This window comes from Rhinolophus sinicus, chromosome 1 (genome assembly GCF_057876585.1).
Source record: "Rhinolophus sinicus isolate RSI-liver-muscle chromosome 1, RSI-T2T, whole genome shotgun sequence".
NCBI lineage: Eukaryota > Metazoa > Chordata > Mammalia > Chiroptera > Rhinolophidae > Rhinolophus > Rhinolophus sinicus.
In genome coordinates, this window is record NC_142501.1 from 93988047 (window position 1) to 94009075 (window position 21029).

General features: G+C 41.5%; 1 protein-coding gene across 1 annotated transcript in view; it reads right to left on the bottom strand.

Annotated features, from left to right (window-relative positions):
* Positions 1 to 1797, bottom strand: part of MICAL3 (microtubule associated monooxygenase, calponin and LIM domain containing 3) — a 224696-nt gene extending 222899 nt beyond the window's left edge. The window contains exon 1 of the mRNA XM_074325093.2: positions 1436 to 1797. The gene's annotated coding sequence lies outside the window, so the exon portion shown is untranslated. The remainder of the gene's footprint in view (positions 1 to 1435) is intronic.
* Between the last annotated feature and the right edge of the window lie 19232 nt (positions 1798 to 21029).

Sequence of the window (21029 nt, forward strand, 5' to 3'; positions counted from 1 at the left end):
ATTAAGTCAGAATCTCAGGGGATGGGACCTAGACATCAGTATTTTTTAAAGCTCGTCAGATGTTCCAACTGGCAGCCAGGGTTGGGAACCAATGAATAATACTGCAGGGGCCTTAGCAGTTCAGCTTCCATTCATCTTTCATTTTAACCAGATGTAGGCCCTCCTCTGAAAGGAATCTTTATAAAAATGAAAACTCAAAACAGTTGATCACAGTACACCAATAAGAAAGCTTTTTTTTGCGGCGGGGGGCGGAGTCGGGGCTGGGGCAGAGGGTTTGACTTTAGACACAGAAAGTATTTTGCCATTGTCACGCGGGGTGTCAGGCAGGGTCTCAGCTCCCGCTCCCCACATAAGAACGCAGGATGTGTCTAGCCCAAAAAGGAACACCGACAGAGCCATAGGTGGGTGAGTCACACCACTATAGTCTCACTGGAGGCTGGATTCACACGACGTGCGACCTGCTGTCCGCTTTTCTGCCTGCCAACCGGCCAACTCCACTTGACTCACTCTCGACTCACCAACCAGCGCAGCTTCGGCAGCTATATCAGGGGCCAATTAGCTAACTGGCTACAGCTGATGGCCAACTAGACACAGCTGATGGCCATCTACTACCCGAGTTAGTACCCCCCCAACACGTGAGGCCGAGAGCCTGGAAACTGCTGTTTGGGGCTCTGTACCCACAGCCATAGACGCATTTGATATTCTAAAACAAGATGCAGTCCTCTAGAAGTCATTTGGCCCTTCCCTCTGCTTTAAGGAAGGAGTGAACGTAACCCTCCTTTTGTTAAAGACCCCATGAGAAGCACCTGCGCTGCGTGCAGTGCAGTCTCCTGGCACAAGCGCTGTTTGTGTGCGTGCTGGGTTTTGAGCTGTTTTCCGGGCGGTGTGGGCAAGCGCTCGCGCCCTCTCCTGGAGCGAGGCAGATTCACTCCTGGTGAAACAATTGTTTCTTCTGCCTGAGCTCAGGGACTCGTTTCCTTGAGCTCACCAAAAGGGACGCGGCTTCGCCAAGGGCCTCTGGCATTCCTCTGCCATCTGGCATGCCACTGGTTTGCCTGGGGACGTTATTTCTTTGATTGCGGGTAGGAACATAAAGCAAATTGGATAGCCGTGGCTGGGACGCCGAGCCCTGCTGCTCCTCCAATAGGCGTTGGGCGTGTATGTTGTGATACAGCGCATCCGCACAGGGTATCCGTCGGGTGTTGCGCGGTAATGGAGGCACGGAGACTGGGATTTAACTCCCACTGGTTGTGGGAGCAGTGCGTTTAAAGGGAGACGAAATAATAATTCCAAGAAATTCAAAGGTATCAGAAAGAAAAATACTTCCCAATCGTAAGCAATTCGAAGATGTGATTTTAAAAAAGGCATCAATCAAGGCACATAACCCTGTCATTTAGGAGATTTGTTCACCAAAGGAAGACTTGATGATACTCACCGATTAGGGCTTCAAACGGCATCTCCTCCTAGGTGATGAATGCTGGCTCTCCAGGGTCAGGCTCCCTCAGTGTACAGGTGCTGCTGCTATGGCTGCGCGCATCTTAAGAGCTGCACACTCCACCTCCCCACTGGAACCCCACCGGAGGTTAGCATCGGGAGGCTCCAAGGTACACCCCTTTCACCCCTAGTCTCTTCCCTCCAATTCTCTGTCAGGGTCAGGAGGTTCAAGGTGGAGGCAGCGAGGAAGGAAGGAGATCCTGGGTGTCTGCTTCTCACTGCCTGTCCTCACCGCTGAGTCTCAGCCGGGGCTGCCGGAGTCAGTGCGGCAGAGCTGGTTGCAGGCTCATCACGGTTGCCATGGTAACCAGGAGCGGGAGACTCGGTGGTGGCTGGGAAAGGCAGTGGAGAGAAGGTAACAGATAAGTGATGACGTGCGCAACTCTCTCCTGGGTATCCGTTGAGCCACAAGAGATCTAAGGGAAGTGGCTTTCCTGGATGGTACCCTCCAGAATGTCTGTTCTGCAGCCTCAAACCAAAACCAAAACCAAACCGTCCCTCCTCCTCTGCCTCTCTTTCCCTTTCTTCCCCTCCCCAATCCCTACCTCAATACGCAGAGTAGCATTTTAAGGGTTGCAAATTCCATCACTATCCCTAGGCTCCTTGCCTCAGGGAATCCTGCTAAATGGAAATTGCTGCACCGCTGCCTGGAGGAAGGGTGCAATTTCAAGAGGTCTGTGTCTTAGGGGTTCCGAACGTTATACTCCTCTCCTCTCTTTGCTCGAACTGCCCTTCTCTGAGTGGTCTCTCATACTTCAAAACAAACCCCCTGGATTGTTACAGCTCATGGAACTTGAAAGAAATCTGCCAAGCACTAAAAGAACTCAGATGGAAGAGAGGATGAATTTGAATAAATTTCGACCAGCATTTGCTTATTATAATTATAGCATTATAATCAGAGCAGGAAGAAGCATTAGAGATTATTTTGTCTTCAAGGATCATTGGTCTCAGTATGATATCCATCTGTAATTGTGTGGTGGCCAAAAGCAGATTGACTCCAGCCAGCAACCTCAGCAGAGGGCTGACCACTTAGTGAGAAGGGCCTCTATTTGTCCCTACTGGTATCTCCTAACCTTGTCATCATCCGCCTCATCCGTGTTCTTCTCATTTCCACAGCCATTAATGTGAGGAACTGAGCTGACAGAGCAGGGTCGTAGCTTAGAGCTGCTCCTTGCCCATCAGCCAGAGTCCCTCCTTCATCCCACTCGCATCAATGTCTGGTCCACCTACAGATCTGCAGGTGTTTGGCTCCAGTTCTAGAAGAAGGAAGGGGAACACATTTTTACTGAGCTCTGAAAACACGCCTGGGCTTTTAATGAATTATTTCATTTAACCCACCTGTCAACCTGTGAGATTTTACATCACTGTTTTATAAATTAAGAGTATAAGAGCACAAAGAAAAAGTTACCTGCTTGTGTAAGACTAGTCAGCTGAGTGGTAAAGTGGGGGTTCCCTTCCAGTTATGTAAGACATGCTAGATGAAGGCATGAGGCCATCTGGGTATGGCCCAAATGGTATTACAGAAAACTTCCTGGCATGTCCAGAATCACTGATAATTTTTTCCACCTCTCATTTACTGATTTTTGTCTATTTCCACTGTTTTTAAAAAGACATAAAGTGTTTATTTTAGAAAACTTGAAAAGTATAGAAACATAAAGGAATAAAAATCATCCATAATCCTGCCAACCCACAGAAAACCATAATTAATAATCCTGTTCCCTTCCAGTCTTTTTTCTTTCTATCTTTAAATGAAGTTAAGAGCTCTATAGGTTTGTGTCGTCCCCGCCCCTCCCCCCCTTCCTGCCCCATTCATATGTTGAAATCTAATCTCTAATTGATGGTATTTGGAGGTGGAGCCTTTGGGGATCGATTAGGTCCTGAGGGTCAAGTCCTCATGAAGAGGAGTAGTGCCCTTATAAAACAGACTCCAAGGAGCCTTCTTGTCCCTTTTGCCACATGAGGACACCGAGAGAGGACTGCCTTTTGTGAATCTTCACTAGACGCCGAATCTGCTGGTGCCTTCGTCTTGGACTTCCCAGCCTCTGAAACTGGGAGAAATAAAATTCTGTTGTTTATATCACCCAGTCTATGGTATTCATTATAGCAGCCCAAGTGGACTAAAACAAAGACCAAATGTAAAACTGTATCCTGCTTTTCATTTAAAATAACCTTGTGATAATTTCCCCCTCCATTAAGATTCCTTAAAAACATTATTTTAAATGCTACACAATATTTCATTGTATTACTGTGTCAAAATTTCTCTTGAATATTTGAGTTATTTTCAATTTTTATTGATTGCATATAACTGTAATAAAAAATTTTCTACATAAATCTTGCCCATGTTTGTGAATATTTCCTTGCAATTGAGTCCTAGAAGTGGATCAACAGTATGAATTTTTTAAAAACAGATTATTATTAAGACTTTTTTAGAGCAGTTTTAGGTTCACAGCAAGATTGAGGTAAAGGCACAGAGGTTTCCCATTGCCCCCTTGCCCCACACCTACATAGCCTTCCTCATTATTGACTTCCCTTACGAAAATGGGACATTTGTTACAATTGATGAATCTACACTGACACAGCGTTATACCCAAAGTTCATAGTTTACCTTACAGTTCACTTTTGGTGTTGGACAGCTATGGGTTTAGACAAATGTATAATCACATGTATCAATTGCTATGGTATCATATAGAATATTTTCACTGCCCTAAAAACCCTCTGTGCTCTGCCAATTTATCCCCCAACCTCTGGCAATCACAGATCTTTTTATTGTTATTACTGTCTCTATATTACTGTCTTTTCCAGAATGTCATATAATTGAAATCTTATAGTATGTAACCTTTTCAGATTTACTTCTTTCACTTAGTAATATGCATTTAAGTTTCCTCCACATCTTTTCATAACTAGATAGCTTATTTCTTTTTAGCACTGAATTAATACTCCATCGTCTGGATGTACCACAGTTTATTTGTTTATTCACCTCCTGAAGGAGATCTTGGTTGCTTCTAAGTTTTGTCAATTATGAATAAAGCTGCTAAAAGCATCTGTGGGTGTGTTTTTTTGTGGTCAAAAGTTTTCAACTCCTTTGGGTAAATACCAAGGAACATGACTGCTGGATCGTATAATAAGAGGATGTTTAGTTTTATAAGAAATCACCAAACTGTCTTCCAAAGTGCCTATACCATTTTTGCATCCCCACTAGCAATTAATGAGAGTTCCTGTGGCTCCACATTCTTGTCAGCATTTGATGTCAGAGTTCCAGATTTTGGCCATCCTCACATGTGGATAGTGGTATCTCGTTGTGTTTTTAATTTACATTATACATGATGACATATAACATAGAGCATCTTTTCATATGCTTATTTGCCACCTGTATGTCTGTTTTGGTAGGGTGTCTATTAAGGTCTTTGGCCCAGTTTTTAATTGGGTTGTTTGTTTTCTTATTGTTGAATTTTAAGGGTTCTTTTATTTTGGATAACAGTCCTTTACTCGATGTGTCTGTAAATATTTTCTTCCAGTCTCCGGCTTGTCTTCTCATACTCTTGTTATTGTTTTTCATGAATAGAAGTTTTTAATTTTAATGAAGTCCAGATTGTGTCTTTGGTGTTGTATCTAAAAAGCCACCACCATACCCAAGATCATCTAGGTTTTCTCCTATGTTATCTTCTAGGAGTTTTACAGTTTTGCATTTTACATTTAGATCTGTTATCTATTTTTGAGTTGATTTTTGTGAAGGATGTAAAGTCTGTGTCTAAATTCATTGTTTGCACTTGGATGTCCAATTGTTCGAGCACTAGTTTTTGAAAAGACTATCTTTGCTCCATGGTATTGTCTTTGCTCCTTTGTTGAAGATCAATTGACTATATTTATGTGGGTCCATGTCTGGGCTCTCTTTTCTGTTCCATTGATCTATTTGTCTATACTTTCACAAATATCACACGATGTTGATTACTGTAGCTTTATAGTAAGTCTTAAAATCAGGTACTGTCAGTCCTCCAACTTTGTTCTTGTTCAATATTGTATTGGCTATTCTGGGTCTTTTGCCTCTCCAAATAAACTTTATTTAAAATTAGTGTATCGATATTCACAAAATAACTTGCTGGGATTTTGACTGGGGTTGCATTGAGTCTATAAATCAAGTTTGGAAGAACTGACATCTTGACCATATTGAGTTTTGCTATCCATTAACATAAAAAAGCTCTCCACTTTTTTAGTTCTTTGATTTTGTTCATCAGAGTTTTATGGTTTTCCTCATATAGGTCTTGTACTATTTTGTTAGGTTTATATCTAAGTATTTTATTTTATTTTTTAAGATGCTAATATAAGGTATGGATATTTGTAGGACTTTTTAATCCTCCTCCCTGGTGGGGATTTCTGACTCCTTGGCCCCTCCACAAGGCACCCACAGTCCTGTTCCACTCATACCTCCCCCATCCCTGGTGTGCCCTCACCTGGCATTTGACATTTAAGTTGTTTATCTTACAAACCCCTTGGGAAATTAGAGTTATTCTTTGTAGTTTTTGTTTGTTTGTTTTATCAGAAAACCTCAGTATCTCTTTATTGTTTTGAAATGCATTATAAACAAGAAGTGGTAAAACAGTAGGCTTTAGGGAGGAAAGATATAAGGCAGAAGTGGCAAGATTTCCAAGATCCCATGGTGAGCCAGGAATGCTGCCACTTAGAGCTCACTCACTACTGACTCTGGTGGTGGCCTCAGTTTCATCCTATTACATAGCAGTGCTGCGCTTGATTTCCCTCTGATCTTCACATCTTATTTGAGTGTTTAACACTGTTGGGATGATTAGGTAAATTTAATAGTGTTGTCATAGAGGGTTGGGCTTGAATGAGGGGACTTCGGAGGAAAAGCAACTAGAGTAATAGACCTTTCAAAGGTTGAGAGATAAGACTGCTTGACATCAGTGATGATCAGCCAAGGTGAAATGCAAAGAAAGCCAGCCCAATGCTGACTCCCTTCTTCGTTGGAAGAAGGTGTCAAAAGAGGGAGGACATGCAGTGGAGGGTGGAGGTGGGTGCAATATCTTCAAGCCTTTTAAACATTTGTTTTTCCCCCATTGAAGAAGTTAAGTGTGGTAGGGTAAAAAGTGGATCTATTCTCTATGACTGTTTTTTTAAAGATTTTATTGGGGAAAGGGAACAGGACTTTATTGGGGCATATTGTGTACTTCCAGGATTTTTTCCAAGTCAAGTTGTTGTCAGGTCAATCCTAGTTGTGGAGGTGGCAGTTCAGCTCCAGGTCCAGTTGCCGGCATTGTGGTTGAGAGCCCACTGGCCCATGTGGGAATTGAACCGGCAGCCTTCGGTATTAGGAGCACGGAGCCCCAACCACTTGAGCCACCGGGCCGGCTCCTCTGACTATTTTAAAATGTATCTTGTAAATCCACATCAGGCTGAAAGATTTTTGCTCTTGACTATAGGGCTAAAGGCTGTTGTGAAATTGTTAGGCATGGATACAGTGTGGTAACATTTCTTCCATAAATTCTCTTATTGAGCTATGTCAGAGTGAATTTCTGAATATAAAAACATAATATTTAGCACTCATTTCACTAAAGTAAGTGTTAAGATGAATATTTCACCAAGTAGTTTTCGATACCAAGTAGAATTAAGGAACTGAATTTACTGCAATTCAACACAAAATACCTACACATTTTTGCAACTTTTTCTTCCACAGACTAGAGCTATGCAAAAGTAGAATATCTATTTATGAATAAAAGTATCTACCATCTAGTTTTCAGAGTTTAATTTCTATAAGAGAATGCCTGAGGTTTAATGTTAAAATCCGTGTATTTGAACTTGGAACATTTATGTGTTAAGGTTCTTCAGAAAAATAGGTAAATACACATATTAATATAGGAGGCCAGTTATGGAGGCCAAGCTGTTCCATGATCTACCATCTGTGACACCGAACACTAACCAGACACTAATCATGTCTTTTTCCTTGGTGACAAGTTTTTTTTAAAGTATCTTGCAGAACACAACAGGAGGCTTTTCCCTGGCCCCTCTGCAGTGTCAACCGTACCTGGCTAACATCGACTGAAACCCGTCTAGCCAATCTGAGTCTGTGCAGTTAGCAATTCAAAGACTCTGATGTGACCTCAAGAGCTTGGCAGAACCAAAATTCACACTACCGTGGAATTAACATGTAAAGACTTGGTCCTCAATGACCCACTTCTGAAGCGAGGGGTACCTGAAACTGTTGCCCAGCCAGAAAGAAAAGCCAAAACCACAAGGAATGCAGGACTTCAACCAGTCAAACCCTGCAGAACTAAAAGTCCTTTGTATTTTCTCTTGCTCTTCCCATACCTTACCTTAGTTGGCTAAGTTCCAGAACCACCCAATCAGAACATCTTAAACTAGAATTTATGGAAATGCATAACCTCTTCTTACCCTCATCTCTTAAAACTTGTCTCAAGCCTTTGTTTAGGGAAATAGATTTGCGCTTTGTCTCTTGTCTCGTAGTTGGGCAGCTTTACAATAAATTCCTTTTCTCTGCACAAGACTGCTGCCTCAGAATTTGGTTTTTCTGTTGTGTGGTGGGCAACAGGCCCACTTGCTCAGCTCAGTTACATCTGCAAGCTGAATAACCAGGAAAGCCCACAGTATAATTCAGTCTGAGTCCGAAGGCCTGAGAACCAGGAGCTCTCTTGTTGGAAGACAGGGAAAGATAGATGTCCCAGCTCAAGAAGAGACAGAGACAATTTGCTCTTCCTCTGACTTTTTGTTCCTTTGGGGGCTTCAGCTGTTGGATGACACCCACCCACATTGGTGAGAGCAGACCTTCTTTACTCAGTCTACTGATTCAAATGCTGATCCCATCTGGAAACATCCCCACAGACACACCCAGAAAAAATATTTTACCAGCTATCTGGACATCCCTTGGCCCAGTCAAGTGGACACATAAAATTAACCGTCATAATTTACTTGAGCAATTTATCCATAAATGAAAAGGCTCACTCCATATTTTTTCCTCTCCCCAGTCTTTCACCAACTGGCTACTTGAATTTGTATAAGATATATTGACATTTCTTAAGATCCAGGAAGTCATTCCCTGCCCCTTTATTTTACACAAATGGTAAGGAAACTGAGAGACCTAAAGAGGTCAAATGATTAGTTTAAGGTCCCATTGAATTTTATTAGTAACCTTGAAGTCTAAAAGCAGGCTGATTAAACTTGCAGAAAGTAAGGAAAGATAGCTAACAGAAATAGATTGAAATCTATTTCTAATTTATAGATGACAGGATAAGCCTTAAAAATGGTCTGCCTGGAATGATAGGCTAAAACCAATAAAAAGAGATTTAGCAAGAATAAATTGGGGCAGCCAGGTGGCTCAGTTGGTTAGAGCGTGAGCTCTCAACAACAAGGTTGCTGGTTCAATTTCTTCCATGGGATGGTGGACTGCGCCCCCTGCAACTAAAGATTGAAAACTGTGACTGGACTTGGAGCTGAGCTGAGCCTTCCACAACTAGATTGAAGGATAATGACCTGGAGCTGATGGGCTCTGGAGAAACACACTGTTCCCCAATATTCCCCAATAAAATTTATAAAAACAAAGAATAAGTACTGGGGGTGCCAAAAAAAGCATACATATTTTAACAGATGTTACCTATGCTCAAGCAATAGTTCATCATAATCAGAAATCTCTGGACACTGATGGTAACCACTTTGAGCACCTCTTGTAATTGCAGAAGTCAAATGTGACTTGTATTCATATTTTGTTATGGGTATATATTGAGTATTATAACTTTAATACAGTTTTTTCCTTACAGTTTTTTCCTTTCTTAAAATATGTATACATTTTTTTTGGCACCTTCTGTATAATGACCCATATTTTTGGTTGAAAAATCCATTGCACAGTACAGGCCTGATTTGGCTGAAGTTCACGTAAAACAGAATGTGGGGAGTAAAGTCCACCGCAGGCTGCATAAAGCCTGAAGGGAGAAGCAGTTGCTGGACAGCTAAGCAATCTCAGGTGCTATGCTAATAGGCAGAAAATGATCTGATGCTGCAGGGAGGGAACGGCCTGGGGAACTTGGTACTGACCAACTCATGTTTGTACCACCGTGTGTGGCACAGGGTACAATGTTCTGAGAGGAATCTTGATTAACTGGAGTCCATCCACCAGAAAATAGGGAGGGGCCTGAACTCTGCTCCACAGGTCGGAGGGCTCTAGCAGCTGGGCGTGTGTAGCTTGGAGACACCTGAAGGATATGACTACTGCCTTCAAATATCTGACAAGCTGTGAAATGAAGAAGAGGAATGTGGCTTGTTCTGTCACTCATAGGGCAGAAGTAGGACCATTAGGGCCGAAGGTTAATGGGAGATGGATTTCTGCTCAGTCAAAGAATTTTCCAACATTGCTGACTCACAACAGAATGGTCTGGGAGTGTGTGTGCTCAGGGAAATGCCAGCATCCATGCATCAGAGATCCTGTAGGAGGATACCTATTGTTAAAGAGAAAACCACGTGTGCTCCAATGTTCATTGCAGCTTTGTTTACGGTGGCCAAGACATGGAAACAACCAAAATGTCCTTCGATAGATGAATGGATAAAGAAGTTGTGGTATATATACACAATGGAATACTATTCGGCGGTAAGAAAAGATGATATAGGAACATTTGTGACAACATGGATGGATCTTGAGAGAGTAATGCTGAGCGAAACAAATCAGACAGAAAAAGCAGAGAACCATATGATTTCACTTATATGTGGTATATAAACCAAAAACAACAAAAGAACAAGACAAACAAATGAGAAACAAAAACTCATAGACACAGATAATAGTTTAGTGGTTGCCAGAGGGTAAGGGGGTGGGGGTGGGGGGAGGGAGATGAGGGTAAGGGGGATCGAATATATGGTGATGGAAGGAAAACTGACTCTGGGGGGTGAACACACAATGGGATTTATAGATGATGTAATACAGAATTGTACACCTGAAATCTATGTAATTTTACTAACAATTGTCACCCCAATAAATTAAAAAAACACCAAAAAACCAAAACAAAACCACAGCCCAAAAGGGCATCATGTGTGCTAAAAGCCCATGATACCAAACCTAGATTTAATATCTGATCTAATTAAAGTTTCAACATCTCCCAGAAACATAATCTTTTAAAAAAATTAAAATAATTTTTTCAATTACAGTTGACATTCGATATGATATTAGTCTCAGGTGTATAGCATAGTGGTTGGACAGTTATATAACTTACGCAGTGATCCCCCTGATAAGTCTAGCATCCATCTGATACCATACATAGTTATTACACTATACATCCTGGTGACTGTTTTGTAACTGCCAATTTGTACTTCTTAATCCCTTCCCTCTTTTCTCCCAGTCCCCTAAACCCCCTCCCATCTGGTAACCACGAGTTTGTTTTCTGTATCTATGAGTTTGTTTCTGTTTTGTTTGTGTGTTTATTTTGTTTTTTAGATTCCACACATAAGTGAGAGCATACGATATTTGTCTTTCTCTGTCTGACTTATTTCACTTAGTCCATCCATGTCTCAAATGGTAAGACGTCACTTATTTTTATGGCTGAGTAATATTCCATTGTGTATATGTACCACTTCTTTATTCAATTGTCTATTGATGAGCATTTGGGTTGCTTCCATATCTTGGCTATTATAAATAGTGCTGCAATGAACGTAGAGGTGCATATATTTTTCCAAATTAATGTTTTGGATTTTTTCAGATAAATACCCAGAAGTGGAATTGCTAGGTCATAAGGTAGTTCCATTTTTAATTTTTTGAGGAAGCGTCAAAGCATTTTCCATAGTGGCTGACCCAATTTGCAATCCCACCAGCAGTGCACCAGTGTTCCCTTTTCTCTGCATCCTCACCAACACTTGTTTGTTAATTTTTTTTAATTTTTTTTTTTGTCGAACCGGCAACCTTGTGGTTGAGAGCCCTCTGGCCCATGTGGGAACCGAACCGTCAGCCTTCGGCATTAGGAGCCCAGAGCTCCAACCGCCGGAGCCACCGGGCCGGCCCCCTTGTTTGTTAATTTATTGATGATGGCCATTCTGACAGGTGTGGGGTTGTATCTCATTGTGGTTTTTATTTGCATTTCTTTGATGATTAGTAATGCTGAGCATCTTTTCATGTTTTTGGCCTCTTTGGAGAAATGTCTATTGAGGTCCTCTGCCCATTTTTTAATTGGATTTTTTTTTTTTTTTGGTATTGAGTTGTATGAGTTTTTAAAATAAATTTTGGATATTAACCCCTTATCAGATGTATCATCGGTGAATATCTCCTCCCAATAGATTGTCTTTTCATTTTGTTGTTGGTTTCTCTTCCTGTGCAAAATCTTTTTAGTTTAATGTAGTCCCACTTCTTTATTTTTATTTTGTTTCTCTTGCCTGAGGAGATACATCAGAAAAAAATATCACTAACAGCACTGTCAGAGAGTTTCCTGCCTATGTTTTCTTCTAGGAGTTTTATGGTTTCGGCGCTTACATTTAATTATTTAATTTATTTTGAGTTTATTCTTGTAAATAGTGTAAGAAGGTGATCCAGTTTCTTTCTTTTTTTTTTTGCATGTGTCTGTCCACTTTTCTCAGCACAAATGAATAGACTGTCTTTCCCTACTGTATTTTTTGTCTCCTTTCAGTTTTTTTCTTCTCAAGATTGCCTTGGCTATTTGGAGTCTTTTGTGGTTCCATATACATTTTAAGATTATTTGTTCTGCTTCTGTGAAAAATGCCATTGGCATTTTGAATAGAATAGGGATTGCATTGAATCTGTAGATTGCTTTGGGTAGTACGGACATTCTAATGTTAGTTCTCCCCATCCATGAGCACAGTGTATGCTTCCATTTATTTGTTACAACAATTTCTTTTCTTCAATATTCTTCTTTAACTTCATAATTTTTCAAGTACAGGTCTTTTATCTCCTTGGTTAAATTTATTTATAGTTATTTTATTTATTTTTTTATGTGATTGTACATGGGATTTTTTTTCTTAATTTCTTTTTCTGATGGTTTATTACTGTTGTATAAAAATGCAATCAATTTCTGAATATTCATTTTGTATCTTGCTACTTTACTGAATTCACTTATCAGTTCTAATAGTATTTTGGTGGAAACTTGTGACTTCTCTCTATATAGTATAATGTCATCTGCAAATAATGACAGTTTTGCTTCTCCCTTTCTAATTTGGATGTTTTTCATTTCTTTGTCTTGTCTGATTGCTGTGGGTAGGACTTCCAATACTATATTGACTAAAAGTAGGAAAAGTGGGCATCCTCGTCTTGTTCTTCATCTTAAGGAGAAAGTTTTAGCTTTCCCCCCATTGAGTATGAAGTTAGCAGGGGGTGTGTCATATATAGCCTTTATTATGTTTAGGTATGTTCCCTCTATTTCCACTTTGCTGAAAGCTTTTATAATAAATGGATGCTGGATTTTGTCAAAGGGTTTTTCTGCATCTATTGATATTATCATATGATTTTTATTCTTCATTTTGTTTATGTGGTGTATCACATCGATTCATTTGCAGCTACTGAACCAAATTTGCCTCCCAAGAATAAATCCCACTCGATGATGGTGAATGATCTTTTAAATGTATTGCTGTATTTGGTTTGCTAATATTTTATTGAGGAGTTTTGCATCTATGTTTATCATGGATAACAGCCTATAATTTCCTTTTTTTGTAATGTCCTTGTCTGGTTTTGAAATTAGGGTAATGGTGGTCTTGTAAAATGAGCTTGGGGGCTTTCCCTCCTCTTGAATTTTTTGGAATAATTTGAGAAGAATAGGTGTTAATTCTTCCTTGAATGTTTGGTAAAATTCACCTGTGAAGCAATCCAGTCCAGGACTTTTATTTGTTGGGAGGTTTGGGTTACCAATTCGATTTCATTAGTAGTAATAGGTAGGTTCAGATTTTATATTTCTTCTTTATTCAGTCTTGGAAGATTGTATGTTTGTAGGAATTTATCCATTTCTACCAGATTGTCCAATTTGTTGGCATACAATTGTTCATAATATTTTCTCCTAATCCTTTATATTTATGTGGTGTCAGTTGTCACTTCTTTTTCATTTCTGATTTTATTTATTTGGGTCCTTTCTCTTTTATTCTTGATGAGCCTGACTAAAGGTTTGTCAATTTTCTTTATCTTTTCAAAAAACCAGCTCTTGATTTCATTGATCTTTCATAATGTTTATTTAGACTCTATTTCATTTATTTCCACTCTGATCTTTATTTTTTCCTTCCTTTTACTCCCTTTGGGCTTTGTTTGGTGTTCTTTTTCTAGTTCCTTTAAGTGTAAGGTTAGATTGTTTATTTGAGATTTTTCTTGTTTTTTGAGGTAGGCCTGTATTGCTATGAATTTTCCTCTTAGGACTGCTCTCACTTTGTCCCATAGATTTGGGGTCATTGTGTTTTCACTTTTGTTTGTGTTGAGGTATCTTTTGACGTCTTCTTTGATCTCATTGTTGACTGGTTCATTATTTAGAATCATGTTATTTAGCCTCTAGGTGTTTGTTTGTTTTTCAGTTTTTTTCTAGTAACTGATTTCTAGTTTCATACCACTGTGGTCAGAAAAGATGCCTGATATGATTTCCATCTTCTTAATTTATTGAGATTTGTTTTGTGACCTAATGTGGTCTATCTTGGAAAATGTTCCATGTGCGCTTGAAAAGAATGTATATTCTGCTGCTTTGGGATAAAATGCTGTAAAAATATCAATTAAATCCATCTGATCTAGTGTGTCATTTTTGGCTGCTGTTTCCTTGTTGATTTTCTGTCTGGAGGATCTGTCCACTGGTGTCAGTGGGGTGTTAAAGTCCCCCACTATGATTGCATTACTGTTAATCTCTCCCTTTATGTCAGTCAATTTGCTTTATATATTTAGGTGCTTTTATGTTGGGTGCATAAATGTTTAGAATGGTTATATCCTCTTGTTCGGTTGATTCCTTTATCATTATGTAATGTCCCTCTTTGTCTCTTATTATAGCATTTCTTTTAAAGTCTATTTTTGTGATATAAGTATTGCTACTCTAGATTTTGTTTGTTTGTTTGTTTGTTTCCATTCTCATGAAATACCTTTTTCCATACCGTTACTTTCAGTCTCTGTGTGTCTTTTGATCTGTGGTGGGTCTCTTGTAATCAGCATATGTATGGGTCTTGTTTTCTTATCCATTCAGACCTCCTATGTCTTTTGATTAGACAATTTAACCCGTTTACATTGAAAGTAATTTTTGATAATTACATAGTTATTGCCATTTTATTGTTCATATTTTTTATTTTGTTTTCCTTCTGAAAGAAGTCCCTTTAACATTTCTTGTAATACTGCTTTGGTGGTGATGAATTTCTTTAGCTTTTTTTTGTCTGGGAAGGTCTTTATCTGTCCTTCAATTTTAAATGATAGCCTTCCTGGGTAGTGTAATCTTGGTTGTAGGCCTTTGTTTTTCATCACTTTGAATATTTCTTGCCACTCTCTTCTAGCTGCAACGTTTCTATTGAGAAATCAGCTGGAAACCTTACGGAGCTTCCTTGTAAGTCACTAGTTGCCTTTCTCTGGCTACTTTTAGGATTCTGTCTTTGTCTTTAACCTTTGTTATTTTAATTATACTGTGTCTTGGTGTGGGCCTGTTTGGGTTCAACTTGTTTGGGACTCTGCAGTTCCTGAGCTTGTATGTCTGTTCCCTTCATCATGTTAGGAAAGTTTTCGGTCATTATTTCTTCAAATAGGTTCTCAATCCCTTGCTTTCTCTCTTCTTTTGTGGTACCCCTACGATGCAAATATTGTTCTTGATGTTGTTCCAGAGGTCTCCTAAACTATCTTCATTTTTTTCATTCTTTTTTTCTTTTTGCTGTTCCGATTGGATTTTTTCTGCTACTTTGTCTTCTAAATCATTGATACAATCCACTGCTTCATCTAGTCTGCTGATGATTTCTTTTAGTGTATCCTTCATTTCAGTTATTGTATTCTTCACTTCTGACTGGTTCTTTTTTATGGTTTCTATATCCTTTTCTATGCTTGTTATCTCTTTGTTGAAGTTCTCACTAAGTTCATTGAGCATCCTTATAACCATCGTTTTGAACTCTGTCTCTGGTGGGTTGCTTGCCTTTATTTTATTTAGATCTTTTTTCTGGAGTTTTGTCCTGCTCTTTCATTTGGGACATATTTATTTGTTTCCCCATTTTGGCTGCCTCTCTGTGTTTGTTTCTATGTATGAGGTATATCTGCTATGACTCCCAGTCTTGGCTGTGTGTTCTTATGTAGTAGGTGCTCTCTGGGACCTAGTGGCACAGTCTCCCTGGTTACTTGTGCTGGGTACTCCAGGAGTGTCCCTTATGTCAGTTGTGTGTGCCCTCCTGTTATAGCTGAGACTTGATTGCTGTTGGCAAATCAGTGGGTGGAATTGATGCTCAGGCCAACTTGCTGTGCGGTCCATGTCCACAGGTTACAGGCCTCTGTGGGAGGGACTTAATGTACAGAGTGGGATTCACCCTAGTGGGCTCTGCTGAGACCACCCTTAGGGTGTGCCACTTGTGGGGCTAATTGGGTGGTGCTCTGCTGTGGTCTGAAGCTTACCCGAAAATAAGACCTAGCTGGACAATCAGCTCTAATGCATCTTTTGGAGCAAAAATTAATATAAGACTCAGTCTTATTTTATTATAAGACCAGGTATAATATGATATAATATGATATGATATAATATAATACCAGATTTTATATGAATTTTTGCTCCAAAGGACGCATTAGCACTGATTGTCTGGCTAGGTCTTATTTTTGGGGAAACATGGTATGTTGGTTCTCAGGCCTCTTGGGAGGGGCTGTGGTGCAGACTCTGGTCAGCCACTGCCTGTGACTGGCTGGGGACTCCCTGGTAGGAGCTACAAAGCAACGTGCAGTTATTCGCTGCTTGTGCTGGACCTGAAGAGGCCACGCTGCAAATTGAGGATGGCTGCCACTAGTACCAGACCTGGGGCAGCTCCGCAAAAAGCCCAGGACATCCTGAGGTCTGCTGCCACCTGTCAGCTCCCTTAAGGCTCAGCCACTGATACAACCTAGTGTTATCAGGGAGACACTAGTGTGAGATGAGTGTTCACCAGGTTAACATAGATTCTTGTTTGGTGCCAGTGCCAGTGCTGATTCTTGTTTGGTGCCAGGTTAATGTAGATTCTTGTTTAGAGTTACTCAGCAAAAGTCTCAGAGCACACTGAGGTTAGCTGCCACCTGCCTGAGGCCTGTGGACTCCCAAGAGTTGCCCAAGAAAAAGTACAATGTAGGCAGGGCTGGCTGTTTGCCAAGAGGGTGCCTCAGGTGTTGAGTGAGTTGGGTGGGGCGGGTTTCCAGGGAGTCACCAGGATGGATTGAGTGGGTGGAGCAAGCAGAGTTCACCAGGCCAATGCAGATTCAGATTTTGTCATGGGAGAAGCTCAGCAAAGGAAAGATGGCACCTGCCTGCCTGCTGCACAGGAGGATGATTCTACACAGGGAAATGATAATTGTCTCTCCAGTCCTCATCCTGAAGCCACACAGCTCAGTCTCTCCTTGTGTGTCTTTGACACCCCCCAAGTCACTGTCCCTCTGCCAGAGCCCATGGCGAGTGCCTGCAAGTGAGTGAGCTTGTGTGCAGACCCTTTTAGAGAATGTGTGGGTTTCCCGCAGGCTTCAGCCCCACCCAGATGGTCAGAATCCCCTGTTTTTCACAGCTAGATGTTGTCAGGGATCCTTTTCTTGAAACTGGTAGTCTGGGCTGGGGTCCTTTACTCCTCTGGGAGGAACTCCGCGGCCAACATATCTCTCTGGATTCTCAACTGTCACATGTAATTGTGGGGTTGCTTATTCCACATCTCTGTTCTTCCAACCAGTCTCGATGTGGCTTCTTCTTTATATCCTTAGTTATAAAACTTCTATTCAGCTAGACTTCAGATGGTTCTCCAGGTTGATTGTTCTATAGTTCAACTGTAATTTTAATGTTGTCCTCGGAGGAGACAAGCATGGCATTTATCCACTCCACCCTCTTGGATCATCCTAGGATATTTTTTTCCTTTATTTTTTCTCAAGTTCTGGTAGAAATGTCATGGTTAGGCTAAAAGTCATAGTTCTAAAACTATACTATGTTGCTCCAATGAGATAGCCTGAACTTGGCTTATAATAGGTCCCAGACTGCTGTAATTGCATATCCTGGTACCTCTTCATGTTTCCTGAACAGGCTTCTGTTCTGTAGCTCTCCATTATACCCAGTGGTAATAATAATCAACATTTATATTTTGCTTACTTAGAACACAAGCACTGCTCTAGGTGTTTATCCTACCAACTGCTCTATTAAGTACTTACTATTCTTGTTCCAGTTGTCATTGAGAAAATGGAGGCAGAGAGGTTAAGTGATTTACTCAAGGTCACAAGTTAGTAAGTGGCAGAGCGAGAAGGTGAACCTAGCATTCTGGCTCCAGATTTTTCTTCTAACCACTTTGCCCTTCTGTCTCTCAGCAGGGGTCTATAAGCAATATATGTATCAAGTTACTGAGGGACCAAAGTTCCAAGTGAGTTCTGACTTGGTGGCAAGAAACCAGGTCTTAACAGCCTTCATCTACCCCTGCTCTCTCCATGTTCCCTAGAAACCAGCTCAGAAGCCCTCCCACTGTACTTCCTTCACCAGCCTCGTTTCCTTGGATTGGCCTCTCTCCAGCTCTACCATCAGCTTTGCTTGGCTCAGGGCTTTGGAACGCAAGACACAAGACTGAGCTCCTTAGAGTGACTCACATCTGTTTGGAGTAGTTAGTGCCTGTTTTTGTGTCATTTAGCAATTCTTCCTCCCCAAATTCAACACTCTCCATTTTCCTAAAAATGCAAGAAGGTGTATATTCATTTTAAAATCAGTGTGAATTTTAATACACTTAGCTTTGGGAATTTATCAACATTTCCACTGTCCCTTTCTCCACCCCCCCCAGGGAAAAATTAAAGTCATCTCATGGTATTACAAAACCAGGAGGCCTGGGGTACTCTTTGATGACATGGGGTTGTAGAAATCACTTTTTGCCTATGACTTGCAGGCAAACACTTAACAGGAACTTTCTGATGATGACATTTCAAGTCAGGTGGAGATAGAGCTAGGACTAAGCCCCCCTATGGCTTTGTCCAAGCCAGAGTAGAAGGGGGGCAGGTCTGTGCCTGACCTCACTTGCTTTTGTTCCTGTTAAACATGGCTGAGCCCCAGGGTAGGAAGAAACAGAGGTGTGTCCATGGGCAACTTGTCCTTCTTTATGTGGTTTCCCACACAGCGAGGAGTCAGACCCTTTCCTTCATTCTAATCAGCAGAGTCACTGGCACCCAACAGACTATCTAAAGTGATATCAATCCCCATATCAGTGAGTGTTCTTTATTGCAGGAGGCCTCTTGGAGCTGAAGAGTTGGGAGAGGCCCTAGGCTTGAAGCAATAAAGGAGCAAGTCACTACCATCCTCCACCTGCACTATGAGCATGTGCACTGGAAACAGCCAGTGTGCTTCCACGACTCAGTCAAATCTGCTGAGACAAAAGCCAGATGGGGGCCAGGCTTATGGGGTCACTCAGAGAACCTCTGATCCTTCATTCCTGTCTGGCCCTTACAAGGTGACAGGAAGAGGGAGGATAAATGAACACCAAGGCTATTTCAAAATGTCTTTACAGCTAAGATAAAAAGTCCTACATTTGAGTTCCAGCCTTATCATTTATTAATTGTGTGACCTTCAGCAAAGCAGTGAACTTCTCTAAAGCATATATTTCCTTATAAATGGGAATAGAAATCTCAGTTTCTCTCATTTTGTAGGAGCGTGTAAGGATCAAATGACAATGCATATGGAAACACATTGTAAACTATAATGGTGCTATGAGAATGTAAAGGATAATCATAAAGTTCTATTTATTTTAGTTAAAATAAATAATAATAGTTTCATCGAGGCCGGCCCAGTGGCTCAGGTAGTTGGAGCACCGAGCTCCTAATGCCGAGGTGGACTGTTTGATTCCCACGTGGGCCGGTGAGCTGCGTCCTCTACAGCTAAGATTGTGAACAACAGCTCTCCCTGGAGCTGGGCTGCCATGAACTACTGTGTGCTGCCATGAGTGGCTGGTGGCCAGCAGGAGTGGCCGGCCGCCGGCGAGAGCTGCCGTGAGCTGCTGTGAGTGGCCGACCAACGACTGGCAACAGACTGCCTCAGCCGGGGGGAGCACAAGGCTCATAATACCAGCATGGGCCAGGGAGCTGTGTCCTACATAGCTAGACCAAGAAACAATGGCTTGAACCAGAGTGAAGGGGGGAAGGTGGAAGAAAGGGGAAAAAATAGTTTCATCAGTTTTTCTTTGTCGCATCCAGCACAACACAGGCAGTGAGAGAACGAGAAGGGGGGCAAAGGGTTAAGAAAGAAACAGAAATCAAGAAAGTTATGAAACAGGGGCCAAGGGTCTCACAGCCTCAAAGGACTGAGAGCCCCGAATCGGGCCGCCTTCTGGCTTTTATTGATGTACACACAAGGAAGTAGTATTGTTTTCTCCACGGTCTGTGAGTCTCATACATCACACCAGAAAACTGGTTCAAACCAATCACCGTTGTCTGCAAACAGCCAGAATCGAAAGTCTCATGATGTCTTAACAATTATGGTATGTGCCTCCCCAGGGACAAATCCTTTATGTTGAAACTTATTTATAAGAATGGAAGGAGAACTGATGTTATCACCTCATTGGCTCACTTCCCAAGCAAGTTGTGGGAAGGAATATAGGCACATAGGCAGAAGCTCTCCTTAGCCGGGGCAATGTGGGGGGGCTTTGCCCACCTCTATCAACTCTGTGAGTTTTCCTGGTGGTCCCCGCATGGCTGCGCCTGGCTTGGGTTGTTCCTTCTGTGGGGAATCTTACTCATCATTGGCTGACTAACCGTCTTTGGGGGCCGAACAGGGAGACATAAGGTGCAAGCACAAAGGTGAAGCAAAGTCCCTGAAAGGATCCGTCTCACACTCTCCTTTCTTTAGGGATAGGCACGAGGGGACAGACGGTTAGGCTGCTGTGTGACAACAGTTCTTGTACTGAGTTTTTGACCAGAACTGTGTAAAGAGTAGAGAGCTTTGATTTTCTCTCACTGTCTTTGCCTTGTTCTGCAGCAGGCAGGCAGGCAGGCAGGCAGGCAGGCAGGCAGGCAGGCAGGCAGGCAGGCAGCACGGGGGCTGTAATTAGGAAGTGCAGGGCAGACTTACCAGTGACATAGGAGGTATGGAAGGGGCAAGTACCTGTGTACTCATCATAGCAAGGAGACAGAATTTGACAGAACTCAGGTGCAGCTGGGGGAGGTCAGTCTGGCTTACAACAGTAGGACTGCCTGAGGCAGAACTGACCATCAGACAATGTATAAGTATGAAGCAAAAGGTGGTCTCAAGCCAAGTTCGAAGCCCTTTGAAGACAAATATAACATAGAAGGTTCCAGTCCTTTGACAGGGTCTCTCCCTCCAGAGTGGGCTTCCTAACCTGGGCTGCTCAGAAAACTCTGGTCACCTCCACTCTGGCCCTTGACTGGCTGAGATAAACTGGAATTCTCGTAAGGGAGGATT